This window comes from Mustela nigripes, chromosome 12 (genome assembly GCF_022355385.1).
Source record: "Mustela nigripes isolate SB6536 chromosome 12, MUSNIG.SB6536, whole genome shotgun sequence".
Classification (NCBI taxonomy): Eukaryota; Metazoa; Chordata; class Mammalia; order Carnivora; family Mustelidae; genus Mustela; species Mustela nigripes.
Genome location: NC_081568.1, coordinates 74209126 through 74229900, shown reverse-complemented (window position 1 = coordinate 74229900; position 20775 = coordinate 74209126). Strand labels below are relative to the sequence as shown.

Sequence of the window (20775 nt, the reverse complement as noted above, 5' to 3'; positions counted from 1 at the left end):
GACTCCTTAATTTCTCTTTCTTCTGTCTTGTTGTTGGTGTAGAGAAATGCAACTGATTTCTGTGCATTGATTTTATATCCTGACACTTTACTGAATTCCTGTACAAGTTCTAGCAGTTTTGGAGTGGAGTCTTTTGGGTTTTCCACATATAGTATCACATCATCTGCGAAGAGTGATAATTTGACTTCTTCTTTGCCGACTTGGATGCCTTTAATTTCCTTTTGTTGTCTGATTGCTGATGCTAGGACTTCTAGTACTATGTTGCTATCTGTGAAAATTTAATAGGAGACTTACTTAGCAAGCTGAATTGTAAAATCACACACCAGAGGGACTTACTGTTTCAGGTTCTAGGGCACTTTTTGATCCATAATCCAATTGTGTCTGCTCTAGATACACCTTTGCTTCCACCATTATTTTTTTTTCTGAAGATTTATTTATTTATTTGAGAGAGAAAGAGAGAGAGAAAGTGCATGTGTGCATGCAGAGGGAGGAACAGAAGTAAAGAATTTCAAGCAGACCCCCAATGATTGCAGAGCCCCATGTGGGACTCCATCTCACCACCCTGAGATCACGAGCCAAAACCCAGAGTCAAGTGTTTCACCCACTAAGCCACCCCGGTGCTCCTCCATTATGTTTAATACATATGCCAAATAGGGATCTTGTGACTGGACCTGACATTCTATGGGCTAAACATTTTACATATAATAGACAAAATGACTGGAAGAGAAAATATAAAAGTTCAGACAGACCCTACCACACCACCATTACCTGACCTTCTGCAATATTCCTTAAATCCAGAAGCAAAGAAGGATCAAATCTATTTGGAAGGCTTATATCCAAAGGTGGTTTTCTCATAGCCTACCCTACTCCTTGTAACATTTCCATCCTTCCAGGAAAGAAACCAATGAATGGGGATATCCATTTGTCAACAACTCAGGACCACCAAGGAAATTACCATCCCTCATCTCTCAGAAGTACCCAACCCAAATAGCATGCTATCATCAATTCTTCCTGAAGCCACTTGCTTCACTGAAGCAGATCTTAGCTCTGCCATCTCCCCAGGGTGCCTCTAGACCGAGATGTTCAATGCCCTTTTGCCTTCCCCTGGGGAGGGCAATATGGTATCTAGACAGTTATGTACTCGGGGTTCACTGACACCCCTTGCTCCATGTTCCAGGTCCTCAATAGAGACTCAAAGACCCCAATTCCCCCTTGTGATTCAGTTCTGACTCAACATGTAGATGACTTACTACTTTGTGCAGAGGACCAGGAAATCTATGGAACAGGATGCCATTTACTTGCTCTCAGACTTAGGAGAAAATAGACCTCAAGTTTTAAAAGCTGTATTTCAAGTCTGTCCAATAATTTATTATTTAGGGGATGACCTACTTAAAGAAGGAAAAGTACTCTTTCCTGATAGACCAAAGGCTATGGAAACATATCTTAGACTCCTCACAAATGACAACGGAGAGGACTCTGATTTTAACTGGATATTGCAATGAGTGCTATACTTTTCTGTGATTACAGCACCTCTTTACGAATTGGCTAAATCCCCGGTGAGAGCCTCTCTGCACGGAAAGCCCAGACAAGAACCTGCTGACTCTTATCTGGAGGAGGTTCGTCAACAGTCGGCTTCCCGGAGCACTCCTAACTACAAGAAGCCATTTCATGTAGAGAGGTGGCTATTACGAAGGTCTTGCCCATGTTAAGAGAAAATATGAAAGCTAAAGGAAATGCTCTAAGAGAGGATTATGCCCAACACGCTGCTTTACCAAGGTTATGCTCCTACCTCAACCCTCAAAGGATCCATTTCCGGAGGGATTCAAAGAGGCCATTTGTAAAATATCAGTGTGGCAAATACCAACACAGTCACCATCACCAGCTTGCATAAGCAGCGCATCTGAAACAAAATGATACGGGAAGGTTGAAAATAATGGGATAAAAACATGTGGCAAGTCATAACAGGAAAGTTAATTACTAACACGCGATGAAGGAGAACAAAAGGCAAAAAGACAAAATAGAAATAATTTTATACCGTTAAAGACACCAGGCAGGAACCTACCGAGCTTATCTCCATCATGAGTAGGCCTACCTTGTTGTGGAGGGTTTCACTAGGTGTCTGCTCCCTGCTTGGCATTAGGTCTCCTCTTTACCCAGCTTCTCAGAGAAAATCTCTCTTGTGCTGCCCCGTGTGATGTTCTTTTCGCACTGGGCAGTGTGGCTGTGGGAGACGCTGGGAGGGAGAGGTCTGAGCCTCGGGAGTGCGTGTTCACCGTGCACCTGAGCGGGGGTGTGGCTTCACCAATGGTCTTGGTCCTGTGCCAGTCCTAGTGCTGGGACATGCCCTATGCCTGCCCTTCTCCTTGCCCTTCCCCCTTACACAGCTGCAATGGATTGTCTCCAACCCACCACTGTTACCATTTTTGTTGCTCTTCCTCAGAAAGAAAAAGGCTTTTGCTTCACAGGGGAGATAAAGCTCAGTGGAGTTTCAACAGGGTCTCCCATCCGCCTCCACAAGCCAGCACTGAGCTGAACACCTGGGTGGGTGGGTTCCTGAGAGAAACAGCCTACAAGTTTGCAAGCCTCTACTGTGTCTGAGATTCACACTTCATGTAGCCCACACCAACCTTTAGGAATTCCTTAAAAGCTTCTTTCTGCCTGTATCTATGGACTTCTGTGGCACCTGGTGGTCTGCCCTAGGTGACCAGCAGCAGACTGTTAGATACTTGTAGACACCTGTCTCTCCAGGGAGACAGGGAGACGCTGCATTTTACCTGGTCCTGTGTTTCCTTCACACAGCAACACTTGATAAATCCCCCCACCATTTTGTGTCCCAGAAAGTGATTTAGCACAAAGAACCCCCCTTCCCCCTCTGACTCAGATAAACATTTCTGTCTACTTTCTGTCATGACTAGCATAAAACTCTAAATGACTGCGTTTACTTGTGAGGGGGCCAAACACACACCTTTCCCCTTGCCCCCTGAACCTGCCAACAAGGCCAGTCATAGACCTTTCCACTTTCAATCTAGTCAATTGCCTGTTTTTCTGTATTATGAGTGAATAGCTAAAGTTAGAATTGTTTATCCCGCCCCTCCCCCAAATCAGCTAGAGGCAGAAATAGCTGTTTCTAATACAGCTCCTGTGACTTTAGATTACAAAACATTCCCACCTATATATCTCCCACTTGTAACCTGCCTTCTACTCCCTATAAAGTCTAAGGCAAAGACATCCTGCTGAAATAGACACGCTGATCTTTGAATCCGAGGTGACGTCCCTCTTGCTATAGTCTGAATAAAATTATCTCCTTAATTGTCTGCTGCATTGTGTCTCTGACACCGGATTTCAGGTTGGTGATATACCCTGTGACCTCATTCGGAAAATTCAAGCAAACGCATTTATCTCTAGTTTCTCCACCTAGCTTTATTCTCCCTCTCTTGTTTTTCCTGCTGTGGGGGAACAATGCTGCTCTTTTCCCAGCTTTCCATCTCTGAGCTGAACAGGAAGTCTTGATTCTTTTCTCTTAGTTGCCACTTTCAGGTGACCAATACAAATATTTTAAAAACTACTCTTATGAACGGATGGATTTTAAGACTTAAAGGCTTTCAACCAATTTTAGTTAATCTTTTTGCACATAAAAGGCTCCATCTTTGGCCAGTGGGCATCCCTTCAAGGTGACCTTTTAAACCTCTGGATACAACTCAATTAGTCTTTGATTGCTTCATTGCTTTCTGTTTAATAAAACACTCCAGTCTTATCCTCCCACTCCAGATCTGGCATCAGCCACTTCTCTAGGAAGCCTTTGTTTGTTTTACCAGCAAACGGTGTTTAAAATCATAATCTGGGCTCCACTGCTATTGAAACTCTTCATATGCAAAATAGATTCATTTATTTTCTGAAGTTAAAAATGTGGGAAGAATACATTGTATTACTCATAGTATTGTATTAATGAGGTAAAAGAAACAACCAAGACGTATTAAAGGTTAGCATTTCCATGTGTTCAAAAATATTCAATGAGCACATGACTTGAGTTGGACATATTCCACTGAGGATATAGGTAGAGTGGAGTGGGAGAAAGGAATAAAAGACAAAATCCTTTGTCTGCATAAGGCTTCCATTCTAGTGGAAGAAGATGAGCAGTAAACAGGTAAAAAAATAGTGAATACCATGGTAAGTGCTAGGGAAGAAAAGAAAGCAAGGAAGGGGGCTTAAGGGAGTACTACTATTATTTTTTATTATTATTATTATTATTATTATATTTATGTGAACTGTTCCAAGCAATATAATTGGGCAGGCCAATCTAATTTATGGATGCAAAAGTCCCTTTTCAATGTCCTATCAGGCCTCCTTCTTTTTTTTTTTTTTAAGATGTTATTTATTTATTTGACAGAGAGAGAGAGATCACAAGTAGGCAGAGAGGCAGGCAGAGAGAGAAGGGGAAGCAGGCTCCCCGCTGAGCAGAGCCTAATGTGGGGCTCCATCCCAGGACCCTGAGATCATGATCTGAGCCGAAGGCAGCACCCAGGTGCTCCAGGCCTCCTTCTATAAATAGATGATACATGAATCATTTTGTAAAGTCTTTATATCATCCTCCTTCTTAACCCTATCCAGCAGGCAAAGATATAGTTATGGACTGAGTTTGCTTAAAGATAGGGACACCTACATACTGTTGGTGTCTGGAGAGTAGAGATACCTGTGCCCTAAAAGTACTCCCTCTCAACACTGGCGGAGAGAGGAGACACAGGGATATGACAATCCTTATCTGGACAGGTAAGGGTATATCTCAATAAAATTCTATTACGTTCCTACCTTCCCAGTAAAGTTGAAGTGGCCAACAACCTAAGCCATCCTTTGAAGAGGTAATAACACCCTCCCCCCAACTCCACCTCCTCATTCCCACTGAAGAGTCTTCAGAGACCCTCCAGCTTCCTGTGCAAATATTCTGAAGGGGGCTATGGCCCCTGAGTACAAGGGCGTTTTTATTTTAATGTCTATTGACATATCATCAAAGAACCAAATAAAATCGTTTTATTTGGTGATGCTTTCTTAAGGCAGCAACTATTTGTGAAAAACATTTAAGTGCCAGGGATGAATGACAGCCCTAACCACATTTCCAATGTATCCTCATAAGAAATAGGAACATTGCTGCCTGAATGCTATAAAATATTTTTATGGAGCTCTAAATTCTGTTGGTGTATAGTAAACTAGGCACTAGAGACAAATTTCTGAGATTGTGTATATATCAATATAATAGAGAGTTCAATCTATTTCTAGGGTAATCGTTGTGTATATCTTAAAGATACATTTTTATTAAAAATTAGATTTATTCTGTATGAACAGCATTGCAAAGTAGTTGTCCAATGGTATGGCAGCCACTTTTTTGGGGGTATTATGCATAGTTGGTACTTCTGATGAGTGTCTTGTTTTGGGTGCTGGATCACCCCCAAGCCCCCCAAAGTCTGCGCCATTAGATTATTGGGTCTCTTTTTAAAATCTCTTTAGATGTCCTTGAAAATAATAAAGACACATTGAGACCTACAATCGTGATGTCCTGGGCTTCATCCTCTGCCCTCCCTACTGCCATGGTGAAACATGGCTCAGAGACCGAGAAACCAGAAGCCACAGGAGACGTTTTAACCTCCGAAATGAGTGAAGAGTATGCCTGTTGCACTCACCATCTGTTCTTCCGTCTGCTAGATTGTGGGCTTCTCACAGTCTGAGCTGCACCTCATTCATCTCTTTGCCCCCAATGCCACGTTCTGAAGGCTGGCATATCATCATAGGGGTCAAGATATAAATGGAATAGAAGGATAGTGATGATTTTATTAGTGTGTGTTCCTACTACACTTCTTTCCTACAAAATCCTCTACTCCCAAAGTGTTTCTGCCTCATTTAGACCAATCACTTGAATGTCCCCTGCACAAGCCATGGTCTTTCCCACTGCCAAGCCTTTGTTCATATTGTTAGAGCCACCAGAATGTCCTTTCCCTCCAGGAAGTTTTCTTGGGTAGCATTTATCTTACAGGGCTATGGAGAGTCTGGAATCAGAATATGTGAACACATCTAGATGATGCTTGCCACAGTAAACTTCATTTTCCTTCTCACTGCCACAGGCCCTAATCATCCTCTGAACTTCTGGAGACTGCACTTGGGCCACATAATTTAGGCCTTGCATAAACACTGTTTTGTAATGCTCAGAAATTGTCTCTTCTAGGTCTGTCTGGTCAATCCAGATATCCCCTTAGAGGATCACACTTTATTCCCTATGTTCATCAGAGCATCTAGATCACAGAAACACACACCTAGTAGGAACTCAACAAAAGTCAACCAGATGCCTTCCTCCTCTGTCTTTCTTCGTCTCTTGTTTTCTGTGGTATATACTTTTTTTGAGGGGATGTCTTTTTGTTTCCAGCCGACGCCTTATTTACTCTGGTCCTGCCTATCTGGATCACAGCAGCCTAGACCAAGAGTGGAAGGCTCACCCGTGCTGGGCCAAACAGGTCCTATGTCCTAGGGATGGACAAATGGAATTAAAAATAGCCCAGAAAAGTCTCTGGACAGCTGAGACATGAACAAGTAACTTTGACTCTGTGGGGCCCCCATATTCCAGCCTGTAGACTAGACAGACAAAGGAAGTGTATATAGAAAGAGAGGAGGATGAAGCCATTAAGCCATTAAGAGAGTGTTTCCTTCCAAACAAGAGAATGGGAGGCATCCAGACCAGCTTCAAGTTCCCAGTTCTGCTAGCTCTCTTCCCAAGGCCCAGCCACTTTTCTGCCCTTGATTTCTGTAACATACCAGTCTTCATTCATTAAATCCCTCCTCTCCCCTACCTAAGGTACCTGGTGACTCAAAGATTCTTACTTGATATCTTTTTCTTTTGCTTCCCCCTAGCCAATACACCAAAGAGCAACTTTTGGGAGAGCTGAGGGCTTGGAGCACCTGGAATTTCTCTATTTCTTTTATCTAATGAATCCGGTCTGGGGTGAGAGGAGCGGGGAGAAAGGGGAGAATAATATTTGGTAGTATCCTGACAACTGGGACATCAACTTGGTCCCTGAATTCTTATACCCATTCTTGGCCAACCGAAGCACCTGTGATAAGTGGCTCTTGAGAGAAGCATGATACAGGCAGAGAGCTGTGCTAAGAACACTAGCTTTAAAGACACACACACTAAATTCTGCTACTTCAGGGAGATATGGCACAGGGCTCCTTTGCTGTGCTTCTGCCACTATTGTGGATATGAGGATCAAAGGGGCAGATCTCAGGCTGTGGTAGGACTCAGTACGTAGCACACAGACATCCTCACTGATCCTTCTGCGCAACTTCACATGACGAGAGTGAAGGAGAGAAGGAGGGATGAAGAAAAGAGATGTTGGTTCTCCAAGAACACTGCTGTCCCTATGCCCTTGGGTCCCTAGAAGCGAGTTCAAGGGACACAGCCTTCTTCCCTGAGTGGACTATGTGTCGAACGCAGAAAAGACCATTGAGACGAGAGACAGGAGGCAAAACTGGAATATTTTTAAAAAGATTTTATTTATTTATTTGAGAGAGAGAGGGAAAGCACGAATGAGTGTGCAGTGGGGATGGGCAGGGACAAGCAGACTCTGCACTGAACATGGAGCCCAATGCTGGGCTCTATTTCATGACCCTGAGGTCATGACCTGGATGAAATGAAGAGTCAGAGGTTTAGCCGAAGGAGTCACCCTGGTGCCCCTAGATTTTTTTTTTCCCCTCATAATCCAAGCTATCCTTTTCTCTCCTCACCGAGTGTCTTAGTCTACTCAGGCTATCATATCAAAATACCGTGGCCTGGGTGGCTTAAACAATAGAATTATATTTTCGCACAGCTCTGGAGACTGGAATTTACAAGTCATCCTACCAGCATGGTCAGATTCTGGAGAGGGTCCTCTTCCTGGCCGGTAGATGGCCACCTTCTCACTGTGACCTCTTTACAGGCCTGTTCCTCAGGGTGTGTACATTGAAGGATCAAGAGACAGACAAGGATCTCTTCCTCCTCTTAGAAGGCCTCCAGTGCTATTGGATTAAGATGTCATGCCTATGGCTCTCCTTTAACCTTAATGTCCTTAAAAGAGCTGTAACCTCCAAATACAGTCACACTGAGGGGTTAGGGCTTAAACATATGAATTTTGTGGGGACACCATTCAAACCACAGCGCTGGGGACCGGGAGACTGGGCATGGGGTGGTAGGGAAGGACAGAAGTGAATGCATCTCTCCTCTTCACCACAGTCATAAATAAACATTAGAGGGGAGATGGATTCAAATACAGGAAAGCACAAGATATTATCACTATCCCAGGAGGGAAGAGACTGTTACATTTCCAATTATTAAAGATTCAAACACATGCATGGAATAAATGTATCTCATTTAGGTCTGGAAGTTTTCTGCCTTTATTCTTATTTAATTAGAGCATTTGCTATGTAACGGCCTCATATTTTTGTGAGAAGCATCATCAGCAAATTTAACTCCAGAAGAAAAGTAATTAATTTCAGAAATGGAGGCTGTCAGTCAGTTACATGCTGGCATAAACCATGTCACTAGTGAGCAACCACAGCCTTGGGGGTGTTATTTCTCTTATTTCTGTCAAAGCTGTTGGGCAAGGGATTGGGCAGAAAGGGTGCCTATGTCGGTTGCAAGTTTTATGGAAAGTGATACCATCTAAAACTAGCCTGGAAGAGATGGCCAGTTTACATTTCCCTCCATACACACACATATACCCCTCCCCCCTTTTTTTAGTAACCTTTAAGGTTTGCTTATTTTAATCTTCATACCAAAAGCCTTATAACTTCCAGCAAACCAACCACAGCCAGGAATAATAAAGAAAAGCCTTATTCTGAATGTTAAACACAAAGGTAGGATTTTTCTACTTATAGATGATGCAGATATAGTCTTTCTCCTTTGACCAGCTGATAGAATAAATTATTTTAGCTGACTTCTTTGGGCCAAGCCACCTCTGGAATCTGGGAATAAACCCATTTGGTTGTGGTAGGTTATCCTTTTCCAATGCTGCTGGATTTCATTTGCTAGCATTTTATCTAAGATTTTATTTTTTTAAATTTATATCTACTGACCTGTAGGTTGGCTGTGTGTTCTATGTTCACTATTCTTGGTCAGTTTAGAGAATCTGACTTCAGCTAATTTTATAAAAATGTATCAGGAAATTTGGTAAGGACCAGAACAGATTAACAAGGTGTTTGGCCAAGCCTCTTCTGATACCATGTTGTGGGGCTGGAAACAGGAATAAGGCAATGTACTTAGCCAGTTAGCTCCTGTCCAGTTGCCACCTCTCTGCTTACTCTATCCATGGAGACCTCTCTCCATCATTTCTCCCCAAAGCATTTGGCTTATTTCCCTAAGATGCTTATTCTCTTTTATAGCTAAATATTAATTGGTTTGCTTATTTGTTTTTCCACATCCCATTGAATTTTAACCTCTATGTGGACAAAACCAAGCCTGTTTCATTCACCACAATGTAATCTAGTACCTAGAACACTGCCTGAAGCATCTTAGGGGTTCTAGAAATACTTATTCAATGAAAGATAGATATTAGGCACATTTCAATTTTACCCCAGGTAAGCTTTATTGCTGAACTTTATGGTAAGAAATTTATAATACTAATAATTATGAATAATTACCATTTACTGAATGTTGGCTGTATACTATGTGTTATAATGATATGCAATATACTATAAAAGCACACTATGCTCATCATTTGATATGTGTTCTCTTATGTGATCTTTTAAAAAATCCTATAAAGTAGGCTCACTAACTGTAAATAATTGTCTTCAAGCTGCCCAGTTCGTAAAGCTAGAATTTGAACCCAGGTTTTTCCGAAGTCTGTATTCTTGACAACTATAAGAAAGTGTAAGGCTGTAATCTTGACAACTATAAGAAAGTGCTTTCTCCCCAAAACAAGTTAAAGCAGAGAGGAAACTGGGCTCAGTAAGTTTTCACTATCGTGAGGCTATAGCTTGTTCATTCCAAATATAAGGTTCTCAGACCCATGTTACATTTGACATTTATTAAGAATTTACAGTACATTTCATTTATTCTTCTACCCACTTAATCCTCCATGATGGGATTGGGAGGGAGACAAACCATAAGTGACTCTTAATCTCACAAAACAAACTGAGGGTTGCCGGGGGGAGGGGGTTTGGGAGAAGGGGGTGGGATTATGGACATTGGGGAGGGTATGTGATTTGGTGAGTGCTGTGAAGTGTGTAAACCTGGTGATTCACAGACCTGTACCCCTGGGGATAAAAATATATGTTTATATATATATATAATAATAGCACTTGTGAAATAAACATTAAGTAACACAGGTTAAAAAAAAAAAAAAAAAAAAAAGAATTTACAGTACATATAATGAAACTATTATTGCATATAGAATCAATAGGGTCATTTAAATGCCAAAGAAACTTTTTTTTTTTTTTTTAATGCAGCATTCATCAGGAAAAACTATTCCTTCTTCTGCCTCCTTTTTCCGTATTGTGCACAGAGAGGGAAAGAGAAAGGGATGGAGTCTTCCTCCCTCCCAGCCTCCTGCCCTAGTAGGGAGTCTAGCAGGTGGGGGACCAGAGGCTGCACAAGTGTGTCCCAGACACCACGGGAACACAGAGGAGATGGGAGGGAGGGCTTGCTAGTTAGAAGGGGAGGGCCCACTCCTACATTTTTCCCTCCTAAGCCAACCCTCCTGGCTTTGTGCATTAGTGATTCACTTGGGCTAGCTCAACAGAGGAGCAATTCTACGACCAACATAATGACAATTTTCTCTATTCTGGGGTGGAAAGGAGGAGGGCCAAGAGAATGAGGATGGTCTGTACAGGCAGGTGGGTTGTCTGGAGCTGATTCATGCAATAAATATTTACAGAGCAATTATAGATACTTGAAATCAGGGATACAATTTGAGAAGAAACCCAATGGAGTAAGAATATCCATTTTTTTAATATAAATACACTTGGTTATATTCTACGATGGAAAAATCAAGGGTGCTCTGGGAAGGAAAGTAGGGACCTATTATACTGGGGCTGAGGATGGGTGTCCCCAAGGCAGTGATATTGAGAGTAAAGCTAAAATAAGAGTAGCATGTGGCCAATATTACTGTCACCTACAGTCACAGCATTCTAGGCAGAAAGAACATTATAGACAAATTCTCTGAGGAATAAAAGACATAGGTCAAAGTACAGAGAGCAGAGATGGGGCTGATGTTGCTAGAGTGGGAAGTAAAAACAAGGTGAGTGGCAGAAGGCATAGGCAGAACCTTCCAGATATTAAAAACTGTGGCACTGGAGCACTGAATAGCCAGTGACAAGCTTTGAGCAGTGAAAGGACACAGTCAGACACACTGTCCCATTCAGTTGGGTCACAGGGAAAAAAACCAAGTGGAAGAGGCAAGGTGGGTGTTTGAGCCCAGCTGGCACTTCCCTGTAGAGAGAGACCTGGTACCTGGTAGCTGACGGAATCAATGAAGAGAAAAGGGAAGGTTTGAGATTCAGCTTAGAGACAGAACTGTCAGGTCCTCATGTCAGCCGGGATGTAGGAAGTGAGTGAGAAATGTGGAGACACAGCCTCTGATGAGGTTCAGCATTCTGAGCTGAGCAGTCAAGTGAGCGCCCAGAGATGCCACTGCTGAGACAGAAGAAGACTGCAGGAAGGGGAAATCTGCTGGGTTAAATCAAGACCTTGTTTTGACTGTGTTTTAACTGAAATGATTGAGCCACCATATGGATCACCGAATGTTCTCTATCTGGAGCTTAGAAGGAAGTTTGGGTCTGGAATGTTATATTGGATTGAATGTGGTAAATACTGAACACTTACTCCCATTGTAGGAACACCAGCCCCATATCTGCTAGGACATTGTCTTCCAGGGAGAATCAGTCTCAAACATGAGACCATATTCTGGAGACATCGAGTGAGAGATACATGGTTACCATAGAAGGGGCCCTAAAGCTTGAAACTAATTGGACCCAGTGGTCAGAAGGAGGGAAGGAAAGGGAATGAGAATGAGAAAGGAATCCAGGAAGGTCTATGGAAGAGTTGGAAAAGTCAGTCCAAACCTTAAAGGTTGAGGAGGACTATAAGAGGCAAACGAGTAAAGGCATTCCAGGCAGGATGCAAACCCCTAACTAGGTATCATGTACACACAAGGTGTTATGAGGCTAACTAGCCCCATCTGGGCCACACAAGAAAGACAGTACGTAAAGCTGAGAAGGCATCCAGGAGCCAGACTGCCCAAGACCCTCAGGTAAGATCAAGGAGTCTGGGTTTTAGGACTCTTGCAGCCCATCAGAATTACTTAGGAAATCATTTAAGCTCTTAACCCCAGGCTTTGACCATTGACATTCTGGTTCTGTAATTTTAGGAAGGAAACTAGAGAACCTGAGAGGCTCTGACTGAGCTTATCTGGATACTGGCATGTGGGTACCACAGATGCTCATGATAGAGGATTAAAGTCCATGACTGCTCATAAAAGTGGCATCATACAATGTCTGACTTTTCGTATCTGACTTATTTCTCATAGCATAATGTCCTCAAGGTTCACTCCTGTTGTCTCGTGGGTCAAAATGTCCTCCATTTTTTAGGATGAACACCATTCCATTGTCTGCATGTGCCTCATTTGTTCATCCAGTCTGGACCCTGGCTGGACCCTGGCTGGACCCCTGTGGTGCTTCCAGTCTGCCATGACCTTGGATGCACCAGCAGGGAGTTTCACCACAATGCAGGGTCCAGGTCACAGCTACACTATCCAAATCCAAATCTCTGGGAATGGAACCTAGCTATCAGCACCTTTAAAACCTCTCCAGGTAATTCCAATGTGCAACCACACGAGAGACACACCATTTTAAGTAGAAGGTGGTTGTTCACAGTGCAAACAGAGGGAAGGAAAATAGAAGGATGTGGGTCTTGATCTTTCTTCACTGTCTTCCTGCCAAGCCCTTCTTCCTGACAACTGAGGACAGAAAGCAACAGCCTTGAGGGAAGCCCTGGGATGAGGTCACGGGCTGTACACGGGATGGTACTTCTTTAAATTCCTTCAACCCTCAACTGAACTGTATGTCAGCCATCTGAAAAGTGTACATTCATGGCAATTTCCAAGTGATGTCATTTGCCTAGGTGACTGGGATTAGAAATAGCCTCAACCTCCTCCTTGGTTTCTGGAATATGTACAAGCCAAGAGTGAGCCTCGGGTGGTGGTGAGGCAGGTTCCATGGGGATGGTGCCTGGCTTTCACCAGCTTGTCCTCCTTCAGCAGGCAGGCTGAGGTCTTAGGATAGGAAGAACCAAGAGGGCCAGACTGGGAAGGCAGAAACAGTTTCTAGAAGTGCTGCCCTGGATGGCCACAGAGACTTCCAAGTGTGGCTAGTGGGACTGGGGGCAGATGCCTGGATGCAAGGATGAAATCAGAGGAAGCAGGAAGTATCTGCAAGCAGACCCGGGGCAGAGAGAGGCCAGCATTCCCTTGTTACTCGATAGCACAGTGGAAAGCCTTCCTAGACAGAATCTCAGCTGACAGGGCTTCCTGTCTAGGCCTCACAGGTGAGGACCACTTTAGTAGAAGGCCAGTAGTTCATGCTGGCTACTTTTAATTTTCCAGCTCTTTCCAAGCAATTGTTCTATCACAGGAGAACTCGTCTTCCCCAGGTAATCTGGGTGAAGTCCGGCTGTGGTGAGCTTAGAAGTCAACGGGTCTTATGTTACTTTTTGTTGTCCGATGATTCCACTGAGTTCATCCTTCATATAGAGTTAAGAAAATACTAAATTTTCTCCACTTGCTTCATTTATTATGATTACACAGCCCAGTGCCCCAACTCCTATCTTTATGTAAAGGTGAGAGAGAAAACAGATCAATATTTATAATTTGCTATGAACACGGTGGCTTTTATCAAGACGCCAGCAGAACAGGGGAAAGTGCAAAGGGAGAGACCTCCCAGGAGCAAACTTTCTGCATCTCAAAATCCTACAGGGAAAAGTGATGAACTGTAGCGACATTCAAGAGAAAATATGTCCTTCCAAAGCAGGCGTGGGGCTGGGGGACAGCAAGGCCAGGGAGAAGGGTATAAATCCACTTGGAGCAGAACAGCATACAAATGACCTAATTCAAACTCTCATAAAGACAGCGTCCTCAACAGTGCAGGGTGGCAGTGGACCGGGGTCCTGGGACACTCCACGCCTGAGTCTCAGGCCCTGCGGTGCCACTTCCCAGATTGTGGGCAGGTGACCCTCTTTCCAGTCCCCTCATCTCTACGCCGTAGATCACAGTGCCCACCCTTAGGGGGTTTGTGAATGTGAGCAAGACCATCCACTGAGGCAGAGGCCTCCGCCCCCAGGGTGCTGGTTACTGATCTTGGCAAGAGGAGGAGATCCTGTTGTAGTCTTTCTGTATACTTCCATGGCCTTCCATCTTAAATACGCTCAACCTCACTCCACAGAAAAATGCAAATCAAACTACCCTGATGCGGCACTTCTCCCCCCAAGATTGGCTCATGGAAGGAAGCCTGAGAACACGCTCTGCTGTGGAAGCTGTGAGGAACCACGTGCTCTCCGACGGCTGCCGCGAACATCAGTCGGCACAGCCGCTAGGAAGGTAATTGGCAATATGTCAAAATTACAAATACACAAACCCTTTGTGTATGTACCATGCTAGCCATTAAAGGATTTTCCCCCTAACATCAAAAGATTAGAAATAGCCCAAAAGTCCGTCAGTAAGGGACCATTTAATTAAACTGGGTTGCAGCCATCCAATAGAATACCTTGTAGCTAAGAGGAAAAGTAGCTCTTTCTGTATTGATACCAGAATTCTCCAAGATATATTTTGCATTAAAAAAAAAAAAAAAGACGTTGCTCAGTATCTGTAATATGCTACATTTTGTGTAGTAAATGGGAGGTACACAAGAATATTTATTCACATAGAACCTACCCCTGTTTAGAATCATCATGGCCCACTCTCTGTTTACTAAAAGACATTTTTCGTGTAGATGCTTCTTTGTGTTCCCAACTTTGTTCCCTGACAGAACTTGGGCAGGCACTGTGTTCTTGGGAGGAGGCAGGAGACTTCATGAGATGGGCACACAGCCCAAACCTAGTTTCTGACTCTACCTCTGCCACCATAACTGCTTGATCTTGGTTGGACAAGTTGCTTCTGTGGGTCTCAGCTTACCATTCTGTAAACATAAGGATGTTGCTCTAGAATTTGCTCCTCTTGGTTCTGAAATTTTAAGGCAAATGCCCTTTCCCACATAATCTCTCGCTTCCTTTGATTTCTTCATCACACCCTTCCTTCTCCAAACATTCAGCAAGTATTTATTATGAGCCTGGGAATGGTGCTGAGTGCTTTGGGAAGGTGAGGACGAAAGATAAAGATCCTGCCACCAAAGAGCTGATGGTTTGGGGAAAGAGAAAAGTGCAATATAGAAAAAAGTTACAATATAGAGGGAAAGTTCTACAAGTTCTACAGAAAGTTCTATAATCAACTAAACCCTCAAGTAATAAAGCAAATTTATTTCACAAACCCAAATATTGCTGCTGCCTTAACACTGGAACACCTTTGGTTCCTTTCCTCTACTCTCCAGCTCCTTTCTTGGCCAACTATCTTCCCTTCCTCTTAAAAGCTCTACTGTCCTCATCCTTGTCAAGATCCTCTTCACTTCCTGCCTGCATGCATTCTGGACCCTTCCAACTCAGCAGTTCTTTCCCACTCCCATTTCTTCTGAATCCTGTCTATTGTATGTACGCTTGCAAGGCAAATATTCCTGCATTTCATTCATGTAGGCTTCTGAACAAACAGTCTCTGAATAGGAAAACAGGAGATGAGCAAAATGCACAGTGAGCTGTGCTATTCAGCATTTAGAAATCAGAGCTCTCCACTGTGGTTTTTTTTTTTTTTCATTTGTTTGTTTGTTTGTTTTTTTGAAGGTCAAGCAAAGCTTTATTTTGTGCCAAGCATCAAGAATCTAACTGAACGTTCGGGACCGCACCTCTTACAAGAGAGGGCAACCTTCCTCTGTTTCACAGGCTAGCTTTTAAGGGCAAAGGCCGTGCGGTTGGGCCTGGCCACGCACAGGTGGCCAATGAGATTGTAACACACACAGGAAAACCTAGCATCACTGTGGAGTTTCCTGTGTGTGCTACAACCTCCACTGTGTTTTATTTCTGTGGGTCTTCTACGTAGTCAGAAATGATGAATGGAAACCCCTTGAGGCATTCTAAGGTCCTGAGGTGCTTCCTTAACATCAAAGAAAAATATCTGTGTGATCTTCATCTGGAAATATATACTTTATTGTGCTCTGGTTCTATGTGTGCTCATTCTTTATTAACCGGTGTATTTGATGAATGAGGAAAGGTAGTTCTTTGACTCTGCAAGCAGAGTTTATACTAACTGCCTAATAAAAATTTTTGTCCTGCACAAATAATTTTCAAGATTATGGATTTGTAGCTTTTGTTAATGGAGAAACCAAATTGATTCTGATTTTAAAAATCAAGAGACTTACTATAATAACCTTGTAAACAGTTTCTCTGAGGTTGTTACCACCCCTTCAAAAAGAAAAAAAATGCAACAACAGATAAATAACAACTACCAATAACCACCAATAACACATCCACAAGGACTAGAATAAATATTATAATCACCTGTTTAGGAAAGAATGCAAAACAGTTAGGCAAATTGCTTAGCAGATTATACAATGGGTGTTTGGGAATTTCAAATGTGTCTCAGTGGAAGCGTAAATATTTATCCGTTCTATTTCTCAGTGTAATATATAGCCAATAAACATTTCCCTCTGATGTGCCAGCTACCTGTAGTATCAGTCACTGAGACTTCATTCATTTGCAAATCCTTTCTCACTGTCCTGGAATGATGTGCTTCCAACCTAACTACTGGGGTCCAGATGTGATCAAAGATAGTTTTTCCTTTGATATTTGGACAGTGTCTGACTTGCCAGGGTCCTGGTAGGCACTCAATTTTTATTCTACATAGAGGAAAAAATGGATATTTTCACCAGAAAGCTCAGGGAATCATAGAATTTAGAAAGAAAGGAGAACCCTGGCTCTACCTTCATTTACCAGAACTTCCCTTGGTGGGGCAGGGGATTGGGGAAGCAGGGACAGAAAAGTGTCCATTTAAAGCCACACTTGAGAACTTAGGCTCCTTTCAGATGCCTACATTACAAATTATTGTTTAGTTCCAGATTCCCTGTGTTAGTCCCACTATCCCCATCATTGAGGTCAGAATCTTATTAATTGGTCCTTAGTCTTTCAAAGCCAGTGACTCTCACACTGTGGCACATTCAGTAGGCTCCTCGCTCCCTAGCAGGTTCAATCTCATCCCTAGGGGACCTGATGGGAGTCCACTGGAGCTCTGCTCAGGGAGAGCGGTGGGGGTCTAGCAAAAGCCCCTTCTCTGGGGTTTCTTATCCTCTCCCTGCTGAAGGCAAGTTGACCAGCAAGGAGCCTTGTGCTCTGGCAAAGCACCCTTGATTCTACTTACACCTTCCCTTTCCAGCCAAATACCAACGCCAGAGAGAAATGTTGGGGTGGGTTTCTACCACCACAGCCGTACAGATCACTGAATTCAGCGGAGCGCTATCAATAGCCCATTTCAAAGAGGAAGAAACAGCCTTAGAATGGCTAGGTACCCAAGGACACAGCACAGGCAAGGGACCCAGCCAAGGTTAGAAGCCTGGCTTGCCTGCTGTAGGACTGGTGTTTTTCGACTCTTGACTGCAGGCCAAGGACTCAAAGGACATGAGCTTGAGCAGCAGATCTCTAATAACCCTGTAGTTAGACCTACGCAGGGAGGCTAGAACCAAAAGCCCATTTCCAGCCCTCCTCTGCCTCCTACTGATGCACTGATAAGTTCAGCCCACTTCCAGTGCTTGGCCTGCCTCCTGGGGGGTTCCTCCTAGGGGCTTCGTGGGGGGACATGCTCCACACTGGCTGCTGGGCTTCCATGTTCTCTTTTCTCAGGTGGGGTCTTCTCTCCTTCGTGCAGGTTCACACATCCCTGGGCTTTCCTGTTGATCACTCACCAGACTCACTTTATTCCAGACCTGAACATGCCTCTGAAGCAGAAGGGATCCACCTGTGGGTTACCAGGGACTCCTGATCTCACCCTGCTCTAGCCAGCATGGCCCGGTGGCTCCTACTTCTTTGCCTCGCTGTGCCCATGATTGCCGAAAGGCTGTCAAGTGTGTCTATAATATTAATACTTGAATATTCTTCACAGGGTTTACTTTATGTGCAACCCACCCACTCATAAACACAGGTAGATCTGGACAACAGACACATAGGCATCTGGGCCACTAGTCCCAAGCATACTCAATTTTTTTGACGGTCTCACTCAATAGTCCCCTGCCTTGGAAAAAGAGCCAATCCATGTTCTCTCACTCATTCTGAACACTATTATGGATGCCTCTGGTCCATATTAGCCATTTTCCACCAATGTGTCCAAAGAGCAAGTGAAACATACTTGCTCCTCCAATCTATCTGAGTCATACCCAGGTCTGAGCTTAACCAGGTGATTTACAGATGGAATACATTTATGCTGGGAAAACTAACTGCTGATTGTATAGGGCCACTGAGCAAGGCTAATGTAACTGCCCAAATGTTAGTGTATCTGCTCTTTCTAGATCCCCAGAATATGTGCCCCAGCTAGATGGAATGTATTCATTTCCACAGAACGGCCAGGATCTCTCTCTCTCTCTCTCTCTCTCTCTCTCATTTCTGGGTCTTTGCACATGCTGCTTTCCTCTTCTGCCGACTCCCACTCTGCCGCCCATAACTCCTGAACTAGGTCCTGCAAGATACAGCACAGGTGGCTACCGCTTATGTGCTTTCCCTACTAGTCCCCAATTCCTAAGGGCTTCCAGACTGTGCCTTTCTTGCTCCACACTGTGCACCCAGTGCTTAGCAGGACACCTGACAAATGAAGATTTTGGAGTTAAATGGATGACGGAATAGAGTGACTGATAACAATTTACTCAATATCAAGGACAGGTCATACCTATTAACATTGCTAAAGAAAGAGACAAAACCCGTTGCCAAGTGAAAAAAAGTTAGCTCTGAAAATGCATGGCTGGCTAGGGAGGACTGGGTAGTTCAGTGTTTTAAGGATCTGGCTGCTGACTTTGGCTCAGGTCATGATCTCTTAGGTCATGAGATAGAGCCCCACACTAGCCTGCATGCTCAGCAGGGAGTCTGCTTGAGATTCTCTCTCTCCCTCTGTCCCTCCCCATTGTCCTCTCCCCCTCTCTAAAATAAATTTCAAAAATTGCATGGCTGCTCTAATCCTATCTATAGAAAATTATTTTTCTTAGAGAAAGAGAGAGAAGTTGCTCTGTCTGAAAGATGTTTACCGAACTGTTAATATTGGGATAGAGAAAGTGGGGGAGATGTTTTCTTACTTCCTTTAAACAACCCCATATTGCTTGAATATCTCATATGAGAACAAGTCAGATTTATATAAGACCTCCTAAACATGACTAATTCGAAAAGACAAATAAATGCAAATGTTTGTGCTTTGTCCTCCTGGAGCCTGCAGGATGGAAGTAAAGCCACTTGAAAGGACAGCACTGGTCACAGCCTTCAGCAGGCACTGTGGGGGAGGGCGGGGGCAGGGGAGGGGCAGGGTGGGTGGTGGGGCTATGGGAAGCAGCCTGCACCTGGAATGTCTGCAAAGAAACAGGGCATCCACATACCTAGCATGCTCTTCTTAAGTAAGAATTTGTTCTCATCACCACTGGAGCTTTCTGATGGTTTCTAACTAAAAACACACAAAACCAAAACGAAAACAACAATTACATGTTTCCTATGGATCGGTTGTCCTTTTCATTCGTCTGATGAATATGTAATTGATCCCAGAGGTGGCAGCCCAATAGCTATGCTTTGCATTTTCAGCTTTTTTCCCTCCTTTCCTCCCTTCCCTCACCACATTTGAAATAAAATGCAGATCACCCTGTCTATAATCTAGTACTAGAACTGAGCTTTTAAAATCTATGTACCATGTACACTAGGCTCAGTCTGAATACCAGCACCCTCTTGCTGGTAACAAGGATGCTAAAAAAGCACTAAAGATTATAGAAATTTACCCTTGTGTGTAAAGCAAGAGGAAAAAAGTTGGGGGGTGGGGACAATCCAATTCTGTTTTAACAGGGAACAGCTAAACAAAGTTTGGTGTTATCTTGTTTGGATAATGAAACAAGAATTAAAAAAAAAGGGAGTCAGAACTCTCCTATCAACATGGGGATAACCTAGATGTACTTGTGAATGAGAAAGGCAAACTGCAGCATGAAAAATAGTGATGATTCTATTTATAAAACAAAATCCATACATATCCCTTCTATAGCAACATATGCAAGTAGGTAGACAATTCTGGAAGGACACAAAAATGTGAAAAAGCAGTTACTTTTTGTTAGGATAGCAAACTCCCGGGTGAGGACAAGGATGGAGATCAAACTGGACTCCAGTGTTACTTGTTTGAATTTTTATAAGAGGACTGTGTTTATCTATAATTTTTACAGCCAAAAATTAATTTAAAAATTATATAGTATTTGTAAAGTGCCTAAGTATTGCACGCCACGAAGTATGCTCCCAACGAATGTAGCCGCATTTTTCATTTCAAAAAGTAAACAACCATTGCTGATTTGATTAGCCCTAAAGTTTCAAAATATATTGCCAAAAAATTAGTTTATGTGTGTCAAAGACGCGTGTCAGCAGAGAAATTTCATTCACCCATTTATGGACTTTGTAATCCATGTAGAAAA

At 43.3% G+C, this 20775-nt stretch overlaps 1 long non-coding RNA gene across 1 annotated transcript; it reads right to left on the bottom strand.

The window, feature by feature from the left end:
• Positions 1-12: 12 nt before the first annotated feature.
• LOC132027882 (uncharacterized) lies at positions 13-2229 on the bottom strand. The gene is made up of 3 exons (XR_009407235.1): positions 2093-2229; positions 1790-1900; positions 13-268 (listed from the first exon to the last, which is right to left on the bottom strand). It is a non-coding gene; the product is annotated as an uncharacterized LOC132027882 (long non-coding RNA).
• Positions 2230-20775: the final 18546 nt, after the last annotated feature.